The 23811-nt window shown below is 45.1% G+C and overlaps 1 protein-coding gene across 3 annotated transcripts in view; it reads right to left on the reverse strand.

Annotated features, from left to right (window-relative positions):
- HIVEP2 (HIVEP zinc finger 2) overlaps positions 1-20397 on the reverse strand; it is a 125706-nt gene extending 105309 nt beyond the window's left edge. For all 3 annotated transcript variants that reach the window (XM_048935042.1, XM_048935040.1, XM_048935039.1), the window contains exon 1: positions 19995-20397. The gene's annotated coding sequence lies outside the window, so the exon portion shown is untranslated. The remainder of the gene's footprint in view (positions 1-19994) is intronic.
- Between the last annotated feature and the right edge of the window lie 3414 nt (positions 20398-23811).

Genomic DNA, 23811 nt, shown 5'->3' on the forward strand with positions numbered 1-23811 from the left:
TGAATGCAGTAGCACACAGGAGGCATCCCAGCAATAAGAACTGCTGGGCAGGAGATGAGATGAGCAGAAAGGACTGCCAGTGGGCAGCACATCCTCCTGAATATGCCAGGAAGGTCACTGGCAAAACAGGAAGAAGTGGGCAGTATCAAGAGCACAAGTTTAATTATTTAAATTACCTAAATTAGCGCAGCTCTACATGCTGCCTTCCCAGCCCCAATTCTGTGGCATCACCTGCTTACAGCAGCTGGGGACAGAGCTGCAAAAGGCTGCAAGGGCTGGGTGTGAAGCAGGGATGAGTAACGTTTCCCAGACAGGTCCGTCAGTGAGGTGCATGTGTTGCTGATGAAGGAACTTAGCAGAGGCGAACTTTGAAGCACCCCTCAGCACAGCCAGCTCTGATCCCCAAACTGGTTTTATAGAGCTCTGCTACAACATCCCAGCCAGGTCAGAAGCCAAAGTAACTGCGCTGTCCTTGGGCACAGGTCACAGTGCTGAGACTGGAGGGGACCTTTCCTTGATGGCTGCTCAGGACATCATCTGCTGTGAACTGACATGGGTCTGAGGCTGCCTGTGATGTCTTGCTGATTCAGTGTGCCTCAGGTGCTACACAGACTTCCAGGCAAAGCCTATGAGAGTTCTTAGGGCCTTCCTCCTGCAGGAAGCATTACTGTGCCCTACAGATCCACAAACATTTTCTAGGGTTCCTAGTTGCTATCTTATACCAGACTTTGCTCAATTCAGTTACTCTCTGAATTGCCTAGATACTTCAAAATACATATTTCACAAAGTTGAAAAAAGCCAGGGTAAAACCAGGGTATTCTTCAGTGCCCATATTAATTCTTACCACAGCAGAAATATCTTTTCCCTGCACTTTTCAGCGCTGCTGTTTAACACTCAACGCTATTTTAAATTACAAACTTCCACATTGAATTTTACCAATTTGTTTGGGAGGAAAAAACATATCCCTTTGTCTTCTAAACAGAGCATTTAACACTTGGACCCAGATCTACACAAGTTGCCCTTCTCAGCTCTGTACTCTCTGACTCTCCTTTAGCCTGGCTCTTTTCACTCCCAAGCAAAGGAGACAAAACTGGGCCCTGAAGCTGCATGTAGCCTGACTGCTGTATGGTCTTTAACAGCAGTGTACTCACAGTAAGTAGTGCAATTATTGATCGCTCAGAGAATGGCCACGTAAAGGCACACCAAAAAAACACAAAAGGTTCAAGTCTTGCAATTGGTGTTAGCACAGAGCACCTACTGGCTCTGTATGGATCAAAAGCAGAACACAGCATCTGCCTACATGACATCTCAGTCAGGTGAGGAAGTGTTACTGACATAAAGAGAATGTTATGCAATGAAGGTATTTTTGTGCATAACTCATATTTATGAATTTAACTCACACAAAAACCAATGTAAAGTGGTGTTAATCTTGCCCCAAACCCATGAGCAGTGTAGCAGAACCAGGAACTGAATGTGTGGGCATCAAGCCCCTCCCATGCAGCTAGTCACTAGACCATGTTTCCTTACATAGAGCATTACATACAGTAACTACAACAGCAGCTGTATACTACTGAGTTCTCTGATCAACAACTGCTGGTAAAACAGGCCAAAATAAAATAAAACATACATTCTATGCACAGGGTTGTCATTTCTAGTGTCAATGTAAAGCATTCAAGTTCCAAGTGCAAACACAAGAATTAAAAGTAGCTTTACATGTGAAATAAAACACTCATTGAAGCATGGGGTGTCAATCTAGTTTTCATATTATCTTAGAAAAAAAAAAAGTTTCATTTCAGATCTACACCTCAGCGGAAATGAAAAAATTCCCTTTCTCACTGCGGCAGCCAGGCATCTTACTACTGTAGCATGAATTGAATCGGCACCACCATGGTACAAAAGATTTTAATCTACAAGTGCCGCACTGTGGAAAGCAACTGCTCAAGCATGGAGCATTTCTGGTTGGTGAGACAAGCTCTCAGGAACACAAATGTGTGTTGTGCTCATGCTTCCAAAGAAATGCATACCACAGCAACAGCAGTGCAGCACTGAACTCACCTCAGCAGAAGTGATGGTGCATTCAGCTCAACTCTATGGCCACTCTCATCTGGAACTGCACAAAAGCTATTATTTCTCATTCCCCAAAGAGCAGAAGCATTATGAACTGTGATCTGACTGTGCCACAGCTGTTACACGTTCACACAGGACAAGCAGCAGGGTTGAGAACAATTATAGGAATAACACTAATGCTCTCCAGTGAAATCCATGCCAAAACCCATTGCTGCAATGACAAGCTTGGTCCCTGTATCTCTGATGTTACATTATACAACCTTCAGTGTTACATAGAGGATGATTCCCTCTTTCCCCCTACACGCACAGATACACACAGAAGTTTTGGGGATGCAAAGTGTTTGTGTTTCAGCAACAAAATTTGGAGAAAGCATGTCCATTGCTTGGCCTCTCGTACTAGGGACCACAGAGTACAATTAAGAGAAAGTAAGCCTGCAATAATGACATTTTAGTACAACTCTCCCATCTTAATCTGTTCAGACCAAATCTTTGTTTTAAATTTATCAGCCTAACTGTTCTTTTTTTTTTTTTTTTTAACTTGAAGAACTGCTTCAGTTTGCTAGGAGAATTCTTCTTGCAGATGGCTTGGTAATGACATACAAGCAGAGCATGAGATAGGAAAAATGCAACACACAATGTATTTTTCTCCTTTATATATTTAATCCTATTTTGCACTTAGCCACTTTCATGCTGAGCACCTCAAGTTCTGAGTAATTAGTGTAAATTAAATTTCACTTTTTTTTTTTTTTTTTTTAACTGACAGAAATAGTGAAGCTGAATTGGTAATTATTTCAAGTTTTGCTGCAATATGAGAACAACTTGATAACCTGGGGATACTTTACGGGGTTGAATGGACAAGATAACACTGGCTTTTAAGAGGCAAGGAAAATGAGAGAATTGCACACAATTCCCAGGGCAAGTAATCTCCCTGCAGAGCATTCTGATCTAGACTGTTAACCTGTGACGATCATTTCAAGGACCCCAGGATGTGAGAGCTGCTTCTTGACAAGCCAATCACTGTGCACAGACACCACACTCATACACAGCAGCATTACTCATGGTATTTTCTTTCACACAGCAGCCACCTGTTTGCCCTACTTTGCTCATTCAGGTTGCCCTGATCTCAATAGAAATTCCAGCAGAAACCAAGAGCAGCCTCTCCTGAGCTGCCCATACCTCACACCATGGCCATAAAGCAGCCCTCACTTCCAACCAAAGAGCAAGGGAAGGTCCCACAAAGGACACTTCAATCCTCCTAATTAATCCCCTCATCAAATGGTGACCTTGCTATTGAAAAAAAAAAAAAAAAAAAAAGCCAATAATTTAATTTGATGCCTCTACGTAACATTCACCTGCATTAAGGAAATCACAGCTTTAGATTAAGGAAATCACAGAAAGGACATTACTACTAACCAAAAAAATATTATGGAGTAAAAAGAGTACTGGAGTCAGAACAACTAGAAACCATTTGATGAACTCTATATTTTGTTAACAATCATGCAAATTCAGGAAAGGGTCCTTCTCCACCTACCAGATGTTGGTGTCCTTCTGTGGCACTACTTCTACACTTTGCTCTGTTGTTCTCCTAGTAATGCACAACTATACAAAACTATGTCAATTCAATAAGATAAATTAAAATTATTCTAAGACTGAAACTTCCCTTCAGCTTTCCTAAGAAGCAAGTTTCGTCTGAGGGTTGCTGCACTGCATTTGTTTAGAAAACAAAGACACAATGAGAGCAGCACAATCCCAATCCCCTTCCCTGTAATGCTTTTTCAACATCTTTGTCCATGACCTGAGTGGCCTTCTGTGTGAAAAAAAATCCATGTTGAGAAAATCCATGTTGAGAAAATCCAGGTTTGTTCATCCCTTGTTCTCCAAGTTCAGAGCACTAACAATGGCACTAGTTACAGGAGCAACTTGCAGACGTAACTGCTTCTTCTTGTAACATCTCTGCTGCTGTCTGTACTGACACACACTCAACCACCACATCCGTAAGCACGTAAGGTAGCAGAGAAATGAAAAACACAAATATCAGCGCTTATCTTTACTTATTTGTTACTAATATTAGTAAAATCTCAAAATGTAGTGGTCAGCAGTCCTTCTCTACGCCTTACAGTAATTTTAGCCATGTATGAAAAAATACAGAAACATTTGCTCAAAGTGAAAAGGACGATTTGAAAAGAAATTAATGAACATTAAATCATTCCTTTTCCAAACCACCACCTTTCCCATTCCCTTCCTACAGGGCTATTGCTGTCAGTGCTTCATTTCCCAATGTTGTTATTTGATTTTTGTATCCACGCCACCAAAGGAGAAGGTTATCCCACGCTCAACATCTCAGTACAGCTTTTAAGATCAAAACTGAGTAACAGCAGAGAAAATTGTCAAGGAAAAATTATGAAAGAGATATTTGACTTAAAATCAATCGCTTTGATACTAATGCATTCATAGAACCACTTGCTTCCCCTTTTCCATAAACTGGTTGTAAAATCTCTTGAGACAGAGGACTACTGCAGTGTATACATGCCTAATGACCCTATAGGGGCATATTTAAAAAAAGAAAGGAGATTTATATAACAATTTATAGGGGCTATCACAGCTCATCAAGTTATTTTCTTTTACATATGAAATCAGTCTAATTTATGAGACTTTTCACATTTATTATTTTACACTGCTTTCCAGGGGAAAAACAACAGGAAAGGGGGCAGAATTTGGCAGGCACATCCTTCAAGGACTGCACATGGCTGAACAAATTCACCCTTCTGTCTGCTAAACGTTCCCATCTCAAGACTTTGTTTCAAGATGCATTCTCATAATGAATAGCTGAATGTAAGGCTGAGAGTAACAACACACAGTGTTTCATTTCCAAACCCAGTCATATCCTATCCTGCAGAAGGCTGAATGCTGTTATTTCTTAGCACATCTTACTTCTCCCTGCTTGCAAGCATCTTGCCATGCATGATTCATGTTACATAACTCCAGCTTGTTAAAAACAACCGTTATTTTGCTAGGTAGTGCAATAGATTAATGAGGTAAATTCAGAAGTTGCTTATTACAGAGTGCAGACTAAAGTTGCTCTCTAATAATATGCCTCTGCAACATTAACCAAATAAATAAGCAACCGCACCAGAACTGGTTACATTCAAAATTAATTCAATCTTGCAAATGCAGGACACTGTATTTTAGACTAATCAGCATCTCGTCTCACACCACAATATGCAAACTCACTGGTGCATATGTACTTCGTTTTTACAAGTGCCCCCCCTGGCACCCCATTCCTTAGAGGATAACAGCTGAATACTGAACCAATTAATTGTCTTGTACAAACTCTGCAGTGCTTTAATTTTTTGGGCTGCCTTTGATGAGACAAAACGCCCTGCCATTAGCCAGCTGCAAAAGGCTCATGTTTCTCAACAACCCTTCTTACTCATATCCCTGTTTTGGTTACGAGCATAAAGCCACAGCTAAAGAGGGCTAAGCAGGCTTCCTGCCGATGCTCTGCAAGAAGTGAGCCTCCCTGCTCCACCGGGGCACAGCTGTCTCTTCAGCCGTTCATGCTCAGCATTACTCAGCAATATCGGGGCCACATTCCAGGATCCCCGCACGCCCATCTGGGAATGTGTCCTCCATATTACACAAGGGATGTGCCTCCCCACGGCAACTCATCGCCTGACCATCCTGCTCCTTCCAGCCGATGCGCATCCAGTGACAAGCTCTGTGCAGCGAGCCATTGCAACACGACTGGATTCTCTTCTCCGGGAGAAAATCATTACACAAGCTGCCCTACACCTGGCACCAGCACGAAGGTGACAGCAAGCAGCTGGCAGCCCCAGCACAGAGCGGGCACGGCACACAGCTGTGTGACCTGGAAGTGGGTCTGAGCCCGCTGCACCACAGGGGAAGGGAGGGAGAAAAGGCAGCGCTGCTCAGTGCAGGAAGACGGGGAGGCCATGAGTGTTTCCTGTTGTGCAGCTGAAACAAGCAAAGACGTCATTACACTCACACTCCCTCAGGGTGTCAGCAGATTGAGGGCCAAAGTTCAGACGTTTCCAACGTGCGGCAAGGAGGGAGATTTTGGAGAAACCAGCAGCAGCTTCTCTGAGCTTGCACAGCAAAACAGATGAGCAGCGTGTTACCAGGCTCAGCTGCAAAGCATCCTATGTGACTAGAAACAATATTTGCTCAGGAGCCATGCTGCTCTGGTTTTTCTTGTTCAGCTTGTGTAAGGAATATTACTGCAGTGTGGTGATGCACTCGGCTCTCGCTTCAGCCCATACTTCTGCTAGCATCAGGAAATGAAGCCTTACACATTTCTGGATCCCACAGAGTGAAATATGTTTTCTGTATGCATTTCGGGAAAAACTGGAGTGCAAAACTACAGGATCCTCTTGTTGGAGATGGCTGACAACCCAGCAAAGTGAGTGCAGATGCTTCTATTTAATTTTCCTCCTGCCTTTCTGAAGCAAATAAGAGCACAATGTATGGAAGTCTGTGAAGGCACAGGAGCTGTACCCCTCCTCTGGCCCTAACTAAATCATTAGCACCCTTATCAGAGGGAGAGGCCAGCTTTCAGCCCTACCTACTGCTACCACCCTCTTAAACAAAACATTGCAAAGCTATTTTGATGGAAAGCACTATTAGGGATTCATATGAGAGCACTGGGAGGTCTCCATGTCCACTGTTGGACAGCCATTCAGAGCAGCCATAGCAAGCAGTGTGGGTGCAGCTGGTCCTCATTTCAGGCAGGGCGATGGATGCACCCACAGCACACTCTTACCAGTGGCACAAGCTCTAGATCCATTTTCCTTAGTGTACCAACAACACATCAAAATATAGTGATAAAACCATTCACTCACAGTGAAAATGTCCCAACAGCATGGGCACTGGGACATCAGACCTTCCTTCTGCATGCTGAGACAGACTGGGCAGCAGTGCTTCAGTTGATACAAGATGATTTTCAAATAGCGGCACATAATTCAATGTACCTCAATGGAAAACATCATAAGGAGTTTGGAAAACACCCATCCCGATCCTCATCTCATACTACCATCCCTAGTTGGAGAGGTTTTCTGCTGTTTGTGCAGTAACCACCCTGTGGCCATACCACCAACTGAAGCCAGCCTTTCAGCCTCAGTAAAACTCAGTTGAAACTAGGGAACCACCAGCCTGTATCTCAAAGTTATATTAAATCATATCTGTTGATGGATACATACAACATCACTGGATTACTAGCTGCTCATTTTACTAAAATAAGGTCAAAGATAACATTTTTACAACCAAACTTTTTAACTAAACATTTTGGAAATGCTTTTAAAAGTAGGTCCTTCTACAAGGATATGAGCTGGTTTATTTTCTGTCTTCTGCTTCAGAGTCAAGTTGTTCAGAGACAGCTTATCTTGAAGATTCATTGCCCAGATAGCATGAAAAAACTTCTACTGCTGCTTGTTCTGACGTTAACTAGAGACTTAAACTTGAAGTTTGTCAATGTGGCATTATTATACATAGGTGAACATCTATATATGCCATACATTGTCTGTTAAACAACAGAATACAGAAACCAACAGTAGCGTTTTTATATACTCATCCACATGCCAAAAGCTAGTCTTCAGGTAATCACATCTTCCTGCTCCATTAATTGAGGTAAGGTATATGCCATCTTTACCATGGTTTGACATGAGAAAGTTCCATCTCATCTAGACAATAATTCGTACAAAATTATGACCAAAATGTTTTTAGAAGAGCTGTATCTATTGTGGTTTTTTATTTAAGCTTCAAAACTTAAAGCAAATGGACACATGCAAACTGAACTGGTGTCACTGTTGGTGCCCTTTTACGGTGATGAAAATGTGTGCTTTTTCACTTCACAACAGAAATCAGTTGTGGTAAATACAGATATATATGGAAAACAACTCTTAAAGTTGGCTACCTACAAAATATTTAACATATTTACAGATCCACACAAATTCAATTATACTCTTACCCTTTACAACCCATCTGTGTAATACTTAGTACAAAACCACTATAGTGTGTCACTAGGGAATTTAAACTACTTTCAAAGGTTTTAATAATTCTTTTGCTTCCACTTGAAACAATGTCAGAGAGGTGCAAATGGAAAAGCCATTATCTTGAGATTTTTTTGTTGAACTGTCTCATTACTGAGGGAATTCCCTCAAGCAGTCCTATAAACAGATCATTCAAACAACTTGTGCTGCCTTATTGAGGAAAACAAGGCAAATGAAGACGACAAGATCCAAACTGCCCAACATCAGCAGGGAATCATTTACCTTAAAACACATGTGATAGAGAACACAAAAGCGTGGGGCTTTTTATCATCATGTTTGGAAACCAGTCTAGATGCAGCATCACGAGTGACTGCCCCTGTGAAAGGATATGATCCAACCACGACTAAAGCCAAGGCCATCAGAAAGTACTCAAATGTCTCCCGGTCTCTTCCCATGTACCTCAGAACATTTCCACATAGAAGACCACATGTTCACAAGCTACAGGAAAAAAAAAAACAAAAAAAAAAACAAAACCATGCATTGCAAAGAAAAAAACAATGCTGTGAAGTAAGGCTTGGGTTTAGCATGAAAATATAAACTTTGTCTTTCAAATGGGATGATCCCATTCACTTAAGGTATGCATTACTGTTCACAGGCAGATGGTGTATATGTGTGTTTTGCGTGTACACACACACACGTATATATACACACATACACACAAATGGATAAATGAAAGTGATTTGGCTGAATGGAACCAAACTCCCGTGAGTGTAGCTGTCTTCACATATAAGGATCAAGTTAAGGAGACTCACTAGACAGAACAAACTACATTTTGGAAGCTAAGCAGGGAAAAGACAAGTGATCACTTTGAGGCTTCCTCAAGTATTTATATTTTATTTCGAATGCCTAATCATTACAAAACAGATCTGAAACCCATGCTTGAGAACCTGCAGTTTTCAACAATAGGTAGCCTAATTTCAAGAAACCAAAAGCAATTGCAAAAATATTTATTGAAATTGCTTTCATGGAAACAATGAGAAAACACTATAAAAATGTTAAAAATATTAAATCAACTTGACTGCTGCTGTATCTCATGAATTCAACAAGATCCTAGGCAACAATAATATTTAGAATAAATATTTTCCTTATGGGAATAGCATTTTCCCTCAAATTGACCAGATGATATCAATTAAAAAACACAACACAAAGATTAGATACAGAAAACCCATCTACTGACTTAAAAACAAAACCGTACTCCAGTGAGTACAGTGCTTGTTTAAGATGACATTTACTTTTCTTTCCAAAGATCTTCTTTCACAGGTTATTTTCCCTTAAAATTTTTGAACTAAATTCACGTTTGACAAAAATGTGTCCATCAACACTTGAGAACACAACCACTGCGCTGCAAAATACTGCAGACGCACAACATTAATATATCGAAGATAAATCCAACACTGATTTCAAAATTAAGCCTACCTAAAAAAAAAAAAAAAAAAAAAAAAAAAAAGGGAGACAAGGCAATAAATAAATAAGTCATACAGAAATACAGTAACTTTCTACGTAAGACACCATCTGTTCCAAAAACAAGCAAACAAACGAAAAAAGCATGCTGCAGCAAGCCACAGGAGCTACAGCTATGAAAAGCCCTTGTAGAGGAGCCAAAAGCTGTACTGAGCAGTTTTAGGGGCTGTGGAAAGAAAGCCATACTAGCCATTGCAAGATGGAGGCAACCTACAAGGTGCTGTGTGGGACCTTACCAGCCCTCCCACCATATTCTGGGAGGGCAGCTCACACTGTGGGAGCCTAGGGCTGCAGTGTGATGATGCACCAGCAAGGCAGACACTGAAAACAACTGTCAGTTACCTGAGGTTATGGGGTTTTGCTACATCTGTTTTACAGGGAGCTATGATTCCTCTCCAGAGCTACAGATATTGAATGCTGAAATTTACCTAACTCCACCACAGATTGTCCCTCTGCTGATGCTTCCTCCTGCTCTTTTACTATGAAGTCTACTATCCTGACCCAGATGTAGTTTACAGAACACGGGACCGGACATCCTCATATGCCTACTACTCCAAAGGCTCATTAAAAACAGGAGCTGCTACTACACACCAGGTGCTTGTTCACAGTTGTGTGCCTTACAGCAAATCACATATAAGTTTTCCAGCCACTCAGGCAAAGAGGAAATCAGGAGAGACCCAGATCAAAGAAATAGTAAGGGGTGCGCTGTTATGGTTAGGGAGGCCAATTAAAGTATGCATCCCTTTCTTTCCAGCTGGCAAAGTCTTAGGTACTTGGGATTAGACAGTAAGTTTACTTCTACATATTCTATTATTCATCAGGCACCTTAAAAAGATACCCTACCTTTCTAGCCATTGGTTGCAACAGCACACCAACTGCAGGCTTCAGGGCACGGTTTGAGTTCCTCAGACCATGCTTTCACTCTCCATCACCTCCACATAACAAACAATGGAATTACAGAACCCTGGGCAATTAGGAGACCATACCTGGATTAGAGGGAATTCATGAGCCAACATATTATCATAGCTCTAATTAATAAAATAGTAAACTCTGCAATTACAGTGGGTTGTACACATACCTCAGGGTATGCAGTAAGGCACAAATTTAGAAATGGAATGCTTCCAACAACCAACAACAACTTAAACAGGCAAGGATCCTTATCAAACAATTAGGTTACTCAAGAACTACTCCAATAACTGGCCCCTTTTGCCCAAGGTTATACGTTTTAAAATCATGTCATAAGCTTTGGTTGATTCAGGCTTTTTCCTATTTACTTTTTATTTTCATTTTAGCATATTAAAAAAAAAAAAAAAGTTCACCTCCCCTTTCTTTAATCAACCCAACAGGTACAAGGCTCTTTTAAAGTTGCATTTAGAAGTGTGAAACTGCAAAGAAAAACCCAAAGATCAATGTTAAGCAAATGCAGCTCAGCATTACTTCACTGCTGAGTTTCACACGGAAAACAAAACACATAGGACAGATCACTTATACCACAATCTTTTTATAAACAGTTTTCTTATGTCTTTTTTTTTTTAATGCTGAACAATACAAGCAGAAAAGAAAAAAAAAGCAACAAGACAAACAAAAAAGCCTCAGCAACAACATCATTTCAAACAAGGTATGAAACCACATTTAAAAAAAAATAAATGGCAGTATGCACAAACTGAGATGAAATACAGATTTCTCAAATCCTCTTCAGAAGCAGTTCCAGAACCAAGTGATAAGGTTTCACTGATCAAGCAAGCATACAAGTAGGTAAGGTACAGTACAGAACTGCATTTCTTTGGCCAAGAAAAACACAGGTACAATCCCACCACTCATGTTATGTAATTCAACTGGGAAGCATAGCTGTTTTCTAGTACATCAGACTGTAAATAGCCACAAAATCTATTTATTATACTCTTGGTTTGCCAGACAGCCCACTTGACAGAGAAAGTGTCTGTCCAAAATTGGTTTAATTTATTCCCTTGCTTGCTAGTTAAGTGGGCTGAACTATTGAGCAGGATCAAACGATACTTCAACTGAAATAAATCAAAACAGTGCATAAGCATATGTAAAGAAAATTACCTGCAAGCATCAAGCAAGATAAGAAGGTGTTCCTCGTATTCTGAGGGTAATTCTTTTGAGGAGGAATCAGTGCAAATCAGAGGATGCTATCACCAAAGCCATGATGGTGATTTTTAATCAACCTTAGTTACTCATCAAAACAGACACGTATGGTTTACAATTTGACAGGGACTTTAAAGCTGAAATACTAATATTTTTTAGATTGAGGACTTAAAGTTAGAGGGAGACTTGATCTGACTAAAATAACTTCTTGGAGACAATTATAATCCACTGCAAGTCATACTCAAACCTTCCCTTAACATATTATTAAACTTCCCCTCTAGGCTTTCATTCACTGTACATCCAGAAATGTCTATTTAGTACCCTTCTCACTTTCTTCTTGAATTACTAAGGCAGTGCGTGAGAGAGAAAGTAAATTATAAGGTTTCACTCCATTTGCAGAAAATATGCTGCACTGAAGTTTAGAAGAGGTGTGCGTAAAGGAACTCCACTGTCCCATGAGTCTTTCTCTTGCCTGCCAGGTAGAGGGCGATCTGGAGAGCAAGGGAAGGAAAATCAGGGCATGCCTACAGAAAGCTACTTCACAATTTCAGTGAAAGAACAAACAAAAACCAAGATGCACTACTGTAAAGCATCACATAGAGGACACAGACCAAAACTAAAGCAGAAGTTCCTATCCTTACACACTTACCTTCTACAAGTGAATGCATCCAGACTAGCTTTCCATCATGGAAGACTAGGGAAACTGAAATATGTACAAACCAGAAGCAAAACAAGCATTAACATGATGCTGTAATGTTGACTTTGCTCCAAAAGACAGATTTTGGAGGACCCAATATATGCTCATTTCCTTCCCTATTACTCTCTCACCTCTCTGCTGAGCTTGTTCATAAGAGCACTACAGGAGTGATGAATATTTGCCTACAAAGAGACCACTAACCAACTTAATCAGGGTGGCAATCCTACCTGTGGCAGGGAGGTTGGAACTAGATAATCTGTAAAGTCCCTTCCAACCTAAGCCATTCTATCTGACAACAGTTTTCAACTATTAATGAGCTAAGCTAAAAGCAAAGAAGAGAATATTAATGTTCTTTGTCATCCCTTTGTCTCCTGACATTTTGCAGACAAAGTCCTGGCAGTAACAAATTAAACCATAGAAAGGTACTATGGAAATTTTCATACTACTTTGTACCGGTACTAATCTTACTTCTTTTAAAAAAATGTAGCTGGCTCAAGCATGTACTGTTAGTTACACCATCATATGCAGTAGTTTCATTAATACACAATGATTTTCTACCAATAATTAACACTGCTCACTATGATAAATTATGTCAAAGATGAGTAAAGATTTGTATATATTTTTAATTAGTAATTAAGTAGATCAGAGATTAAAAATAATGATGTGAACAATACGTATGTAATATGCATCAAATTTGGCAGAAACTTAATAGTGCACGCTCCATCCTAACTTCATTGCCATCATACCAAACTACTGGGGAGGTATAGACAACCTATTTGGAATTGCTCTAGCTCTCCAAGAAACACCATCCTGTGAGGTTTTTTTTCACATCATATCAAACATCACAAAGCACCATTTCAGTGACATCATTTCCAACTCAAGTGTATTATAAATGACTCCTACCCTTACACTTAACCACAACTGCACGTCACAATTAAACACACGTAGCTTACGCATTAGTTGAGCTTTAAGGAAACAAAAATTCTAGCCAAACAGAGCAGTCAAAATATTCTCTAACTTCTGAAAGAACCATGCTGCTAGTCTAAGATCATGCACAAAATAATAGAATGGACTACAAGTCCCGTTTGACACAATTTTACTAAGAATTTTGAAAACAATTGTATTGACATAACTTTGCAGAGATGTCAAAACAAAACTGCTTTACTCTGAGCCTAGTATTGTGACCTTCCCTGGTAATCAAAACAGACGATCATATCACACAGCACCAAGAAGTCTGACGTTATGGTCTGAAAGTTCATAGTTGAATCGTATCTTTACTGGTGTAGAAACTTTTATTGACTAAAAGAGCATTGGGATTTAATTCTAGGAGTCTACAAACATCTGGTCAAATATGAGTAACTCTCTCACTAGAGAACTATTTCCAGCTACAAAAACCATCTTCCTAAACATAGCTGATGTAAAATGGGAAAAAGTCAAAGTTTGTGTCTCTCTGTTGTCACAGAAGACTGAACTGGACTCTCTCTTTTATAACATTAACAGTAGAGTTTTAGAAACTCAAATCTCATGATGAATCTCTGTTCACAGTTGTCACAGAGGATGCAGTTAGGCACCGTCAGCACGCACGGATGTCAGCTACAGACAGGCTTACACTAATCTCTAGAGTGCTTCTTTACCATTGCTGATTCGTGTATGGAATGCTATGAAATCACTCCCAAACACCACCTAAACTGGCAATAGAGCACACAGTGACACATTTTCCAGGTAAGTGAATTATTTCAGCTGCTTCTGGAAGGCGAGGGACATGAAACTCCACATACTTTGAGGACCCTTCTGAACAGACCGCACTCAAATGCCATGCACACAATGACGAACACTGTTAATAGATGCCAGCAGCTCAGTCTCTGTTGAATACTGACTTTGGTCTAAACTAAATAGTTTTTGCTATAAACTAAATACTTCTTGCTCTAAACTAAATAGTGTCATGTCTTGTTGTCAAGGATGGGTAGCTCCAGTAATTATTCCATACTATTATTTCTTGACATACTACACGTGTTTTGTTTTAGTGCAAACCACAAATTGAAAATATATCAATACAGAGAAGGGGCCATTTCTCGAATTTAACAAAAAAGAACAATACACACTGTCAAACAAGACTAATTCTAATAATCCTGATCTGTCCTGTTAGCTTTTTTTTTTTTTTTTAAAAAAAAAAAAACATAAAGCTGCTTTCTGCCTAAGCACAGACACCGCTTTATGGAAAAACTGTTCATTAAATAATCTTATTTCAACAGAATTAAACATTCTGCTCTATTACATTCTCCGAGATGATATCATGTTCTACTACACGTAATTGGATATTTCTTTCAGCCTTTTAAATTGCTTATTAGAAAACATCCCGTATCACTGCTTCCTCACAAGCCACTCAAGAAGGAATGCACACCCAGGCTCCAGCAGCCCACCACCAAACCCAGTACGGGGAATTTCCAGGCACACCACCAGAGTCCAGGGAGGATGAGGTTAGCCTGGTCAGCCCAGGAGCAACACCAGCCCTCCGCAGCCAAAAACAGGTCCAACATTCACTATAAATTGCAGAAAATAATCTGTTATTGTTCTTGTTTATTTTTTCTGCTTTGATATTTTGTGAGGGTTTTCTTACAAAGAGGATCAAAATATTTTAATGCATTACCTTTAAATGCCATCTGACTTTCTAATTTCAATTCCCCTTGACTCCTCTAGTTTTTACCTTTCTACTGAACTGAGCTGCACATGCAAATAATCTATCTGCTCTCCTTCCTACAGAATTTACTATAAACCACTGTTTAAAAATTAAGCTTTCTGTAGCAATCAAACATGGAGTTTCTCTTTTACAACACAAGAGCCACAAAAACATAACTTTTAATAATTACCATACATCCTTTTTTTACCTCTTCACAGCTTCCATAAATGAGAGATTTCAGCCAGAGTTGCAGGAGTTTATTAAAGCTTAGTGAAGCTGCAACAAAGTGAACTTATATTCTTAATATGTGTGGTTTTTCTTCCTGCAGGCAGAAATTTCTTTCATATTGGAGTGGCAATTTTCAGACTTGGTAAGTGTAGTAGAAGAGAACTGTCAAACACAAGTAAAAATGAAATAAAAACCAAAGCCCACAATAAAATTATTTTCTGTTACACAAATTGAGGTGCAACAAATCAAACCCATGTGTGCATCAAGTGGCCATAAACACCTTGCCAACTACTTTTGTACAATATTTACAGTTTTTACACCAGTTTCAGAAGTTTTACAGTTTTCCTATTGAGAGCTGAACTACTTTGATAGGGGCAGAATGTGAATAAACACTCAGAAAAAAATGATAAAAATCACCACACAAGCTCATCATACCAGCACAATCAAACACTGGGGGAACTTCTATCAGATAATTACAACCACACTGTTGCAATGTAGAACTTCAAGACTACCAGCAAATTTTCTGGAGCACAAGCCCTGAGATTCCTGTCCAAAGAAAGAGGGGAAAAAAAAACCAAACAGCATGTATAGGTTTTGGCTTACTCAGACAAACACCTTTGCTGGCAATCACAGCAATCAGTGACAAAGGCAAAGGCAGCATTCAATTTCAAGAAAGCAGTAAAAGAGGCATGCCTATGGCAGGAGGAGCAAATATGGAAACACAGGCAATGCTGTGAGCATAAACAGTTGTGGTCCACATTCAACTGTTATTACTCTGGTTTACTGTTTTACAGGTGTACAAATGCACCCAAAAGGCAAACAAAAATAAGCACCCAGAATGCACAAAACTTCCTCACATGAGGTAACTCCTATCCAGACTGTATTAATCATGGTGAGAAATTAATCACGAGAAAATAAGAAACAAGCAAAGAGACTTTTAATTTGACAGGCAGCGTTACACATGACACTTTTATGTCCTCTGATTATTTCACATCAGGGATTTGGAAACAGCACATCAGACTGCTCCTGCAGCCCAAGCCCTCTCATCTCTCTGCCACGTCCATAGCTTAACGAGAAAGATTCTGAGGAAGAATCTTACTAGGGACATCCCACTGCTAATGAGTGGTTAGTTAATGTCAATTGTTTCACTTACAAGCAAAGCTCATTATTCTAAAACCAGAAGTATGTGGTGCCTCTTGTTTCCACTTGAGCAAAGAACCCAAGGAGTGGATGTTCCCAGAGACTCACACAGCCTTTACGCTGACTGACGACTTCTCAAAGTCCAAGGAGAGGCTCGCCAGTCGGATACAATGGAAACACTTCCAACCCTTCCACCTACAAAGGATTTCTGCCTTCAGGATGTCAGACAAGTGCTAATTTCACTTAAGAAAAAATGCAGCCCCAATGAATTGCTTTTTAATATTTCCTGCTGAAATAGAACTGCTGTTGCAAAGTCTTCCTACAGAGAGAAACAAAACCGTACAAAGCTGCTATTTCCTAATAAAACAGCACAGACAGCTTGAAACTGACATTCTTATGTGATAATTCTGTGCTACTTTAATTAAAAGCAGCATCCAAAGTACTGATTGAAGCATACCAGTGCAAAACACTGTTCTCCATTTTCTATCTAGCTTGCATCTCCCCTCACAATTTCTTTGCTTCTTCAGGAACTGCCAGACAGTTCCTCCTACTGACAAAAGGGGAGTTACATTACAGTAGAAAACCAAGTGATTTCAAAAATAGCTGTTCTAATCCATAACACACTGCTTCAGACACGCAGCTTATGAAATCTGTTGAGAAAAAACAAGCTGTCTCTTTAAATAAAATAATTTTTAAAGCAGTTCCCCATAACTTATTGGGCTTTTCAAAAAGCAAAGGTATGCAACCTGCACATACAGCACATTTGTTGGGCTCCCATGAGGATCAGCAATTAACACTCCCTGAAGACTGGGACCCATCACACCTCCTGCTGGGATGACTGATGGTTTATAAGCAGGTGCTCTCATGTTCAAACATCTCTTCTCCACTGACCAAGGCAAGACAAGTAAAGCACTATCCCCTCATCACAACACGAGGAACCAGCCCTTGTGGGACCCAGCTTAAAGTACGAGCAAAGGCAGCTGGAGAAAGCCAGAGCTCCACTCTGATGGTAGAACCTGGAATTGTGACACACATAACCAAGTGAGAATGATCTGGAGGAGCTAAACCCACCTGCAGAGCTGGATGCAGCATGATCAGTGCAGCCAACCACAGCACGCTACAAAACCACACCGTGCTGAAATGCAAAGATAGCTTGCTAGTATTTTACAACACCTGACAAGCCACATAACCGACCTTCCCACCTACAGCAACATGCAAACAGCAAGCATTGGCCTCCTGGATGGGACGTGTTGCAGTATTAGCTAAGTTAATCCCCTGCACACAACACACGGCTCCCTATTCCCCTTACCTGCCAGTAACAGTAATTCCCCTGCTGATGGCTTGAAAGCCATGAGAAGAAGGCCATGTAAAATGGTACTCATTACTTTCATTTCTGTGTAAACTTAGTTCAGAAAAACAGCAACCTGAATAAACACTGACATCTCAGGCTTAAAAAGCTTCCAGCTCTATTACAAAGTTTGTCCCCATAACCGATGGCCAGCTGTATCACAGTTAAAAGCCCAAAGAATGGCCTTGTGGGGGTGCCACCACACAAAACAAACACGATGCGCTGCCAAGGGCTCAGGCAGACACATGTACCATTATTCAGCAAGGACCACATGAATTCATATGGCTCTCTGTTTTGTCTTCATAGTAACAAGAAGGTTTGTAAACAGATCTCACATATGAGGCAATCAGTCACTCGAGAATCTAAAAATCTGCCTGCAAATGGCCGATCTGTACTGTCATAGCCTTTGGGTGCACAATTAAAGGTCTCCTGCACGGGTGCCTTGCGGCAGGAGCTGCTCCTTCTGCTCCCAGCACAGCAGCGACGCTGCCACTACTGCAGCAGGATGCAGACCTGGAGCAGTGCTGTATGCTGCAAACCTTCAACACTGGATTGCTCTATCAACAAAAGTGATGGCAGCACGTTGGTTTGTCCCACGCTGCCCTGTTGCTGTCCTTTGCATGGCTGACAATCACAGCAGCCTTAAATGCACTTAGCGGAGACGGCAGTGACTTTGAAAGGCTCACGTGGGAAAATGCCTCCCAGCCTCATCTAGACAGCAAACGCTTTTTGGAAGATGAGGCAAAGCAAAAAAGCAAATCTCACATAATCCACACCTAAAGATTCAGAAGCATCTGCTAACTGGAAGGGTAAGGCAAGATTCCACTGTTAATGAACACAACCTCCCGGTTACCGAGCGCCCACGCCAGCACGTCCACAGGCTGCAAACTCGGCGCTCCTATCGGTAGGGACAGACGCGCTGCTGGAGCCTGGCCGCTATCACCTTCACGGCCAAAGCGGCAGGCTCCGTGCCGGCACCCCCAACCTGGGGCTGCCTGGGGCCAGTAGCTCCCTCAGCTCCCGCAGCCCGACAGCCGGCGCTCCGCTACAGCGGTCCGCAGCGCGGGTGCGGGAGAAGCGAACAAATTAAGGAGCAGATAGAGCGGTACCCTCAGCTGAGAGGGCACACGGGGTGCTCCGTGCCCGGCAACGTTCGAGCAAGGTCAGGGTTACTGCAAAGTTTGCTCCATTTCAGTAGGAGAGAAGGAAAATTACCCGGCTACACATTTCCACTGACTCTACTGCTATCAGTTTGATTTTGAAAACTGCCTAAGAATTACTACAATAATGACAATTTAAAAAGCCCTTTAATATTTGAACAGAAGTTTAATTTCTACCGTTTCCATATTAAGGAAAAAAAAAAAAAAAAAAAAACCCCAAACCCACGTATCAAAACAACGTTTGCTCATCACCGCCGACTAACGCGAAAAACAGAGTTCCCTTTCTGGGAAACGGAACGCGGAGCGCCGTTATCGCGGGGCGACAAGGCGGACTCCCCCCGCATGGCCCGGCCCGGGGTTCCCCGGCCTCCGCCGCCCCGCCCCGCCGGGGCCCGCCACCGCCTCCCGGGAGCGCGGCGCGAGGTGGCCGCGCCGGGCGCGGACGTGCCGCTTACATAACCGCCGCCGGCCGCTCCGGTTACATAAGGGCTCGCGCCCCCGGCAGCCCCCGCGCCGCCGGCCACCTCCCGCCGCCGCTCCCCGGAGGGAGCCCCGCGGGCGGGCCCCGGCCGAGCCCCTCGTTAACCCCCTTCCTGTAGCGTTCACACGTCATGGAACATTCCCGGAACGGGCCAACGTCCCACCCACTTCGGGGAACGGCCGCCGAGGCGCAGCGCGCGCACACGCGGCCCGGCGTCCCCGCACCCCCGCCCGGACCCCCCTGCGGCCGCCGCCGCCGTCGCCACGCCGGGTGGCCCCGGGAGCCACCGCGAGGAGAGCGCGGCCCCCCCGCCGCCCGCCGGTGACCATGCCCCTTCCCCGCCGCGGGAGGGCATTACGCAAGGCGCTGCCCTCATCTGCATACGGTCGCCGGGTATTCCCCGCGCCGCTCGCGGCGTGACGCCCGCGCCCCCCAGCCGCCCCGCCGCACCGAGGCGGCACCCCGCCGGCCCCGGCCCCGGCCCCGCCGCCGAGCCCCGGCCCCGCGCCGTCCCCCGCTGTCATCCGGACGGGGGGCGGCTGCGGCAGCGCTGCCGCTCACCTGGCGAGTGGCCGCGGAGAGCCCTCCCGGTGCCCTTTTGCTGCCGCCGCTCCCGCCGGGCGCTCTCGTCGCTCCGCGCCGGAGTGAGGTGGCCGGCGGCGTTGCTTTATATAAAGACAGACAGCGGTATTCCAGCAGCCAAAGGGGCGTCTGTTTCACGTATTTATCTTAAGGTAGATCATCGCTCTCCCTCCGCTCGGCAGAGACCGGCATCGGCGAGGCGGCGGGCGGGCGGAAGGGAAAGAGAGAGGGAGGGAGGGAGAGAGAGAGGGAGGGAGCCGCGCTCCGCAGCCGCTCGGCCGGGCTATTCCTGGCAGCGCTTCCCAGCGCACAAGTTGCAGGGCGGCGAGCGCGGGGAGCGCGCCGCGCGTGACGTCACCGGGTCCCCCCGCGCGCCGGCGGGGAGCGAGCGGGGCGCGAGCGGCAGCGCCCGGCCGCGGGGTGATGGGCGCCGCCCGCGCGCGTGTGCGTGTGTGTGTGCGCGAGGCGGCGGGAGGCGGCGCGGGGAGAGGGAGAGGTGCGCCGGGAGGGCGTGGGGGGGGCAGGGGGCCGGGCCTGGGCCGCTCCCCGCCGGAGGAGAGCGCCGCTCCCCCTCCCCCTCCCCGCGGAGGGAACTCCCAGGAGAGCCGGTCCCGGCTTGCCATGCACGGGGACTGCGCGTCCTCCGGCCCGAGAATTTCCTCGGAGGACGTGGGAGTCTCCTTCCCCCGCTCTCCTCCCTCCCTGCGCGCCGCCCCCCGGGCTCTCGCCTGTTCGGGATCACGTTATCTGTCGGGAAGCGGAACGCAGCGCCGGGGCTTACGCTGCCCCGGCGGCCGACCCTCACTCGCCCCCGACGTGTGGGGGCACGGCGCTGCCGCGGCCCCAGAGCCGCGGGCCCTTCCTAACGGCCGCCGCCCTGTCAGCTGCCCTCGTGGTACGGGGGGGGGCCGCCGCCTCAGCCCGCTGACGGCCGCCGGGGCTCGCGCCCCCACCGCCGCCCCCCCAACATGCCGCCGCTTCTCACGGGGCCGCCCGCAGCCAATGAACGCCCGCAACGTCGGGCGGCCGCCGCGGGGCGGGGCGAGCCGGGGCCGCGCTCCCGCCGCAGTCCCCCCATCCGCCGGCGCCGGGAGCGGAGCGGCCGCAGGGGAATCCCCACCGGCGGGGCGGGGCCGCAGTGCCGTGCCGAGGGCGGCGGGGCTCTTCGCGGCACGGGCGCGAGTAAATGTCTCTACACGGCTCCCAGCCCCTGGGGCCTGCGGACCCTCCAGCGGGGAGTCCCGGGGCACCGCCGCGCTCCGTGCCGGGGCCGGGCACTGCCGGGCCGCGCTGCCACAGGGCGAGGTCCTCCTTTACAATGGCTGGTGGCTGTTAGGTGCAGGGCACGCACCCGCGGGCACCTCGGTGGTGAGGGGACGAACCCGAAGCCTGTCAGCGCGCCCGCCTGTGTTCCCTTGGTTTCTCGTGCGACGCTGCTATTGCTGACACCGAGCGCTGCCCGACAGAGCTACTCTGTCTGACCTTGGGCTCGCAGCCTATTTGATGCGGTGTCGGGTGAAATCAGGGGCAGGCAACGGTGCCGGGGGCTGCTCTGAATGGAGGCTCTCCCGCCCTACTGGGCGGCCGCGAGCTCTTGAACCTCTGACTTCACCCCGTTCAATACGCCAGCGCCGTTTGGTTCTCCCGTGCCGCTCTCGCAAGACGTGACCAGCTCACGCACAGCAACACTCAGCGTCCAGAGTCACATTAAAGAAAGCGTTTATCAGACACTGTCCTGAAAGCAAAGTAGAAAATGCTCTCTCAGTGACAGCTTTTCAAAATAAGGGCCTTTTTCCCATTACGTTAGTTAACCTCAGCACGATTCCCTACGTGCCCCCTACTACGTTCTCTTCCTCAGCACGGCAGCATCCAAGCCGGAGCCTCCTCCGTCCCCACCGCTCCACCGCGACCGCAGCGGGCGCTCCTCCCGGGGCAGAGGCCATAGCTGCAGAGAAAGCGCCGGCCGCGACCCGCAGCAGGTGGGACAGCCTTCCTCAGCTCCTGCCAGCAGCTCCGTGGAGAGGCAGCAGCTGTCCGAATCACTTTCTCGCGACTGGATGTGGCAACAACGTAGCTTAATAAGGATGCCTTTGCACCATCCCGTCTGTTTCCTCCTAGTTTGTTGGTTGCTTGCTTTTTTTTTTTTTTTTTTTTTTCCCCTTTACGTTTACACCCAACAAACCTATCGCTCTACAGTGACAACTAAGGGAGTTTTCAGGTGTGAGATTTGTGAGATTTACAGCTGTTATTTAAGGACATATTTTGTGGATTTATCAGAAAAAAGTCATCGTTGCTGCTGGGAAAGCGCCTTGGCCGCCACAGCCACCGCTGGTAGCAAATGCAATAAAGAACCACAGTATTCAGCAGCGATGTTCGCAGTTTATTAAACACTATAAATTATTCTGAAAACTTGGTCTGATCTCAGAACATACAGAATCCATCAGTTCTGTAAATGGTGCCGCTCCCTAAGCAGATAATAGAAAACATTACATAACTTTTCTACAAGTTTCAGCTTTCCTAGTTGAGTTGAAATGTCAAATCACCATTCCCAAAATAGCCAACAATTTGAAAGGAATTCATCCTGTTTTCCTTTGGGAAAAAAAAATCACTTGGTCCCTAAGCTGGGACCTGCAAAGCTCTTACCCATCTCTTCACAGAGTTATTACTGATGTAGCCCCTCCAGAGCACTCTTCCCACACCTAGGGGGGTTGGTGACATCCATCAGGAAACCGTCAGGAGGGGCTGATTGGAGGAGTGCTCCCTGTCCCCTCCACAGGGGCTGCAGCACTGCACCCTGGGGCTGAGGGAGGTGGGAGACAGAGCCCATAGGGCTGCACAGCCTCCTGGTTTGCTGTGGATAGTGAATGCATCAGAAAGTCAGCCTGCACAGCAGCATTTCTCCCACTAACTGCGTGGACTTTTATTTTCAGAGGTATTTACCTTCTGCTGACCCCTCTGGGACAGATAACCAGCAGCCATGAGTTTCACATATCAGTCATTCAATACCATAAAGCACATTTCCAGCCACAGTGCTCCACCTTCCCACTTGAGCACATTGCTTTCATGTTGCTCAATTGCCCTCCCACCCTCTGAGAAAAGGCGCTGCTAGGTCACCCTCCCAGCACCTCCATGGGTGTTGTATGACGCAGGGCTGTCACATCTTGTTTATCTGCCTTCCTGTGCAAACAGGAGCAATCTTTCCTCACAGGGAGTGTGCCTGGGACTCCTCCACAGAGCACAAAGGAGTTCCCGTGAAGCATTTATCTGCAACAGCTTTGAGCTTCCACAGCACCAAATGGTGGGAGGGAGCCCAGGCCAGTGTGGTTGGCTCGAGTCAGTCACTGTGCAGATACCTCTGGCCAAGGGCCAGAAGGAAGGAGAGTATTATTTGCCTGGTAGTGAACAAATGGATCTATTTCCTGAAGGAAAAATATTTTTTTTTTTCTGCTATATTGAACACTCCCCCTCAAAACAGTGGTTTTCTGCACCAAAAGCATTTCCAGATGCAGAATGAGCATACTGTGTGTGATCATCAGCAGCTTGATAATAACATGTCATCACCTGACCCTGCAACAGGGAAAGAACGAAAAAGACCGAATTGTCTGAAATTACGTCCCTTTGTGGGAATATTTTTTAAAGCTTATGAATTCTGGGAAAGGAGTCTTAAATAAAACATGATGATTTTTAACCACTTCCATTTTTCACAGCTACTTAGCAAGCCGAGTAAGAAAACATACAGTGTTGACCAGAAACTCAGCCAAGTGACTGCATGCACTTCCAACGTGAGATAAACAAA

This window comes from Lagopus muta, chromosome 2 (assembly GCF_023343835.1).
Source record: "Lagopus muta isolate bLagMut1 chromosome 2, bLagMut1 primary, whole genome shotgun sequence".
NCBI lineage: Eukaryota > Metazoa > Chordata > Aves > Galliformes > Phasianidae > Lagopus > Lagopus muta.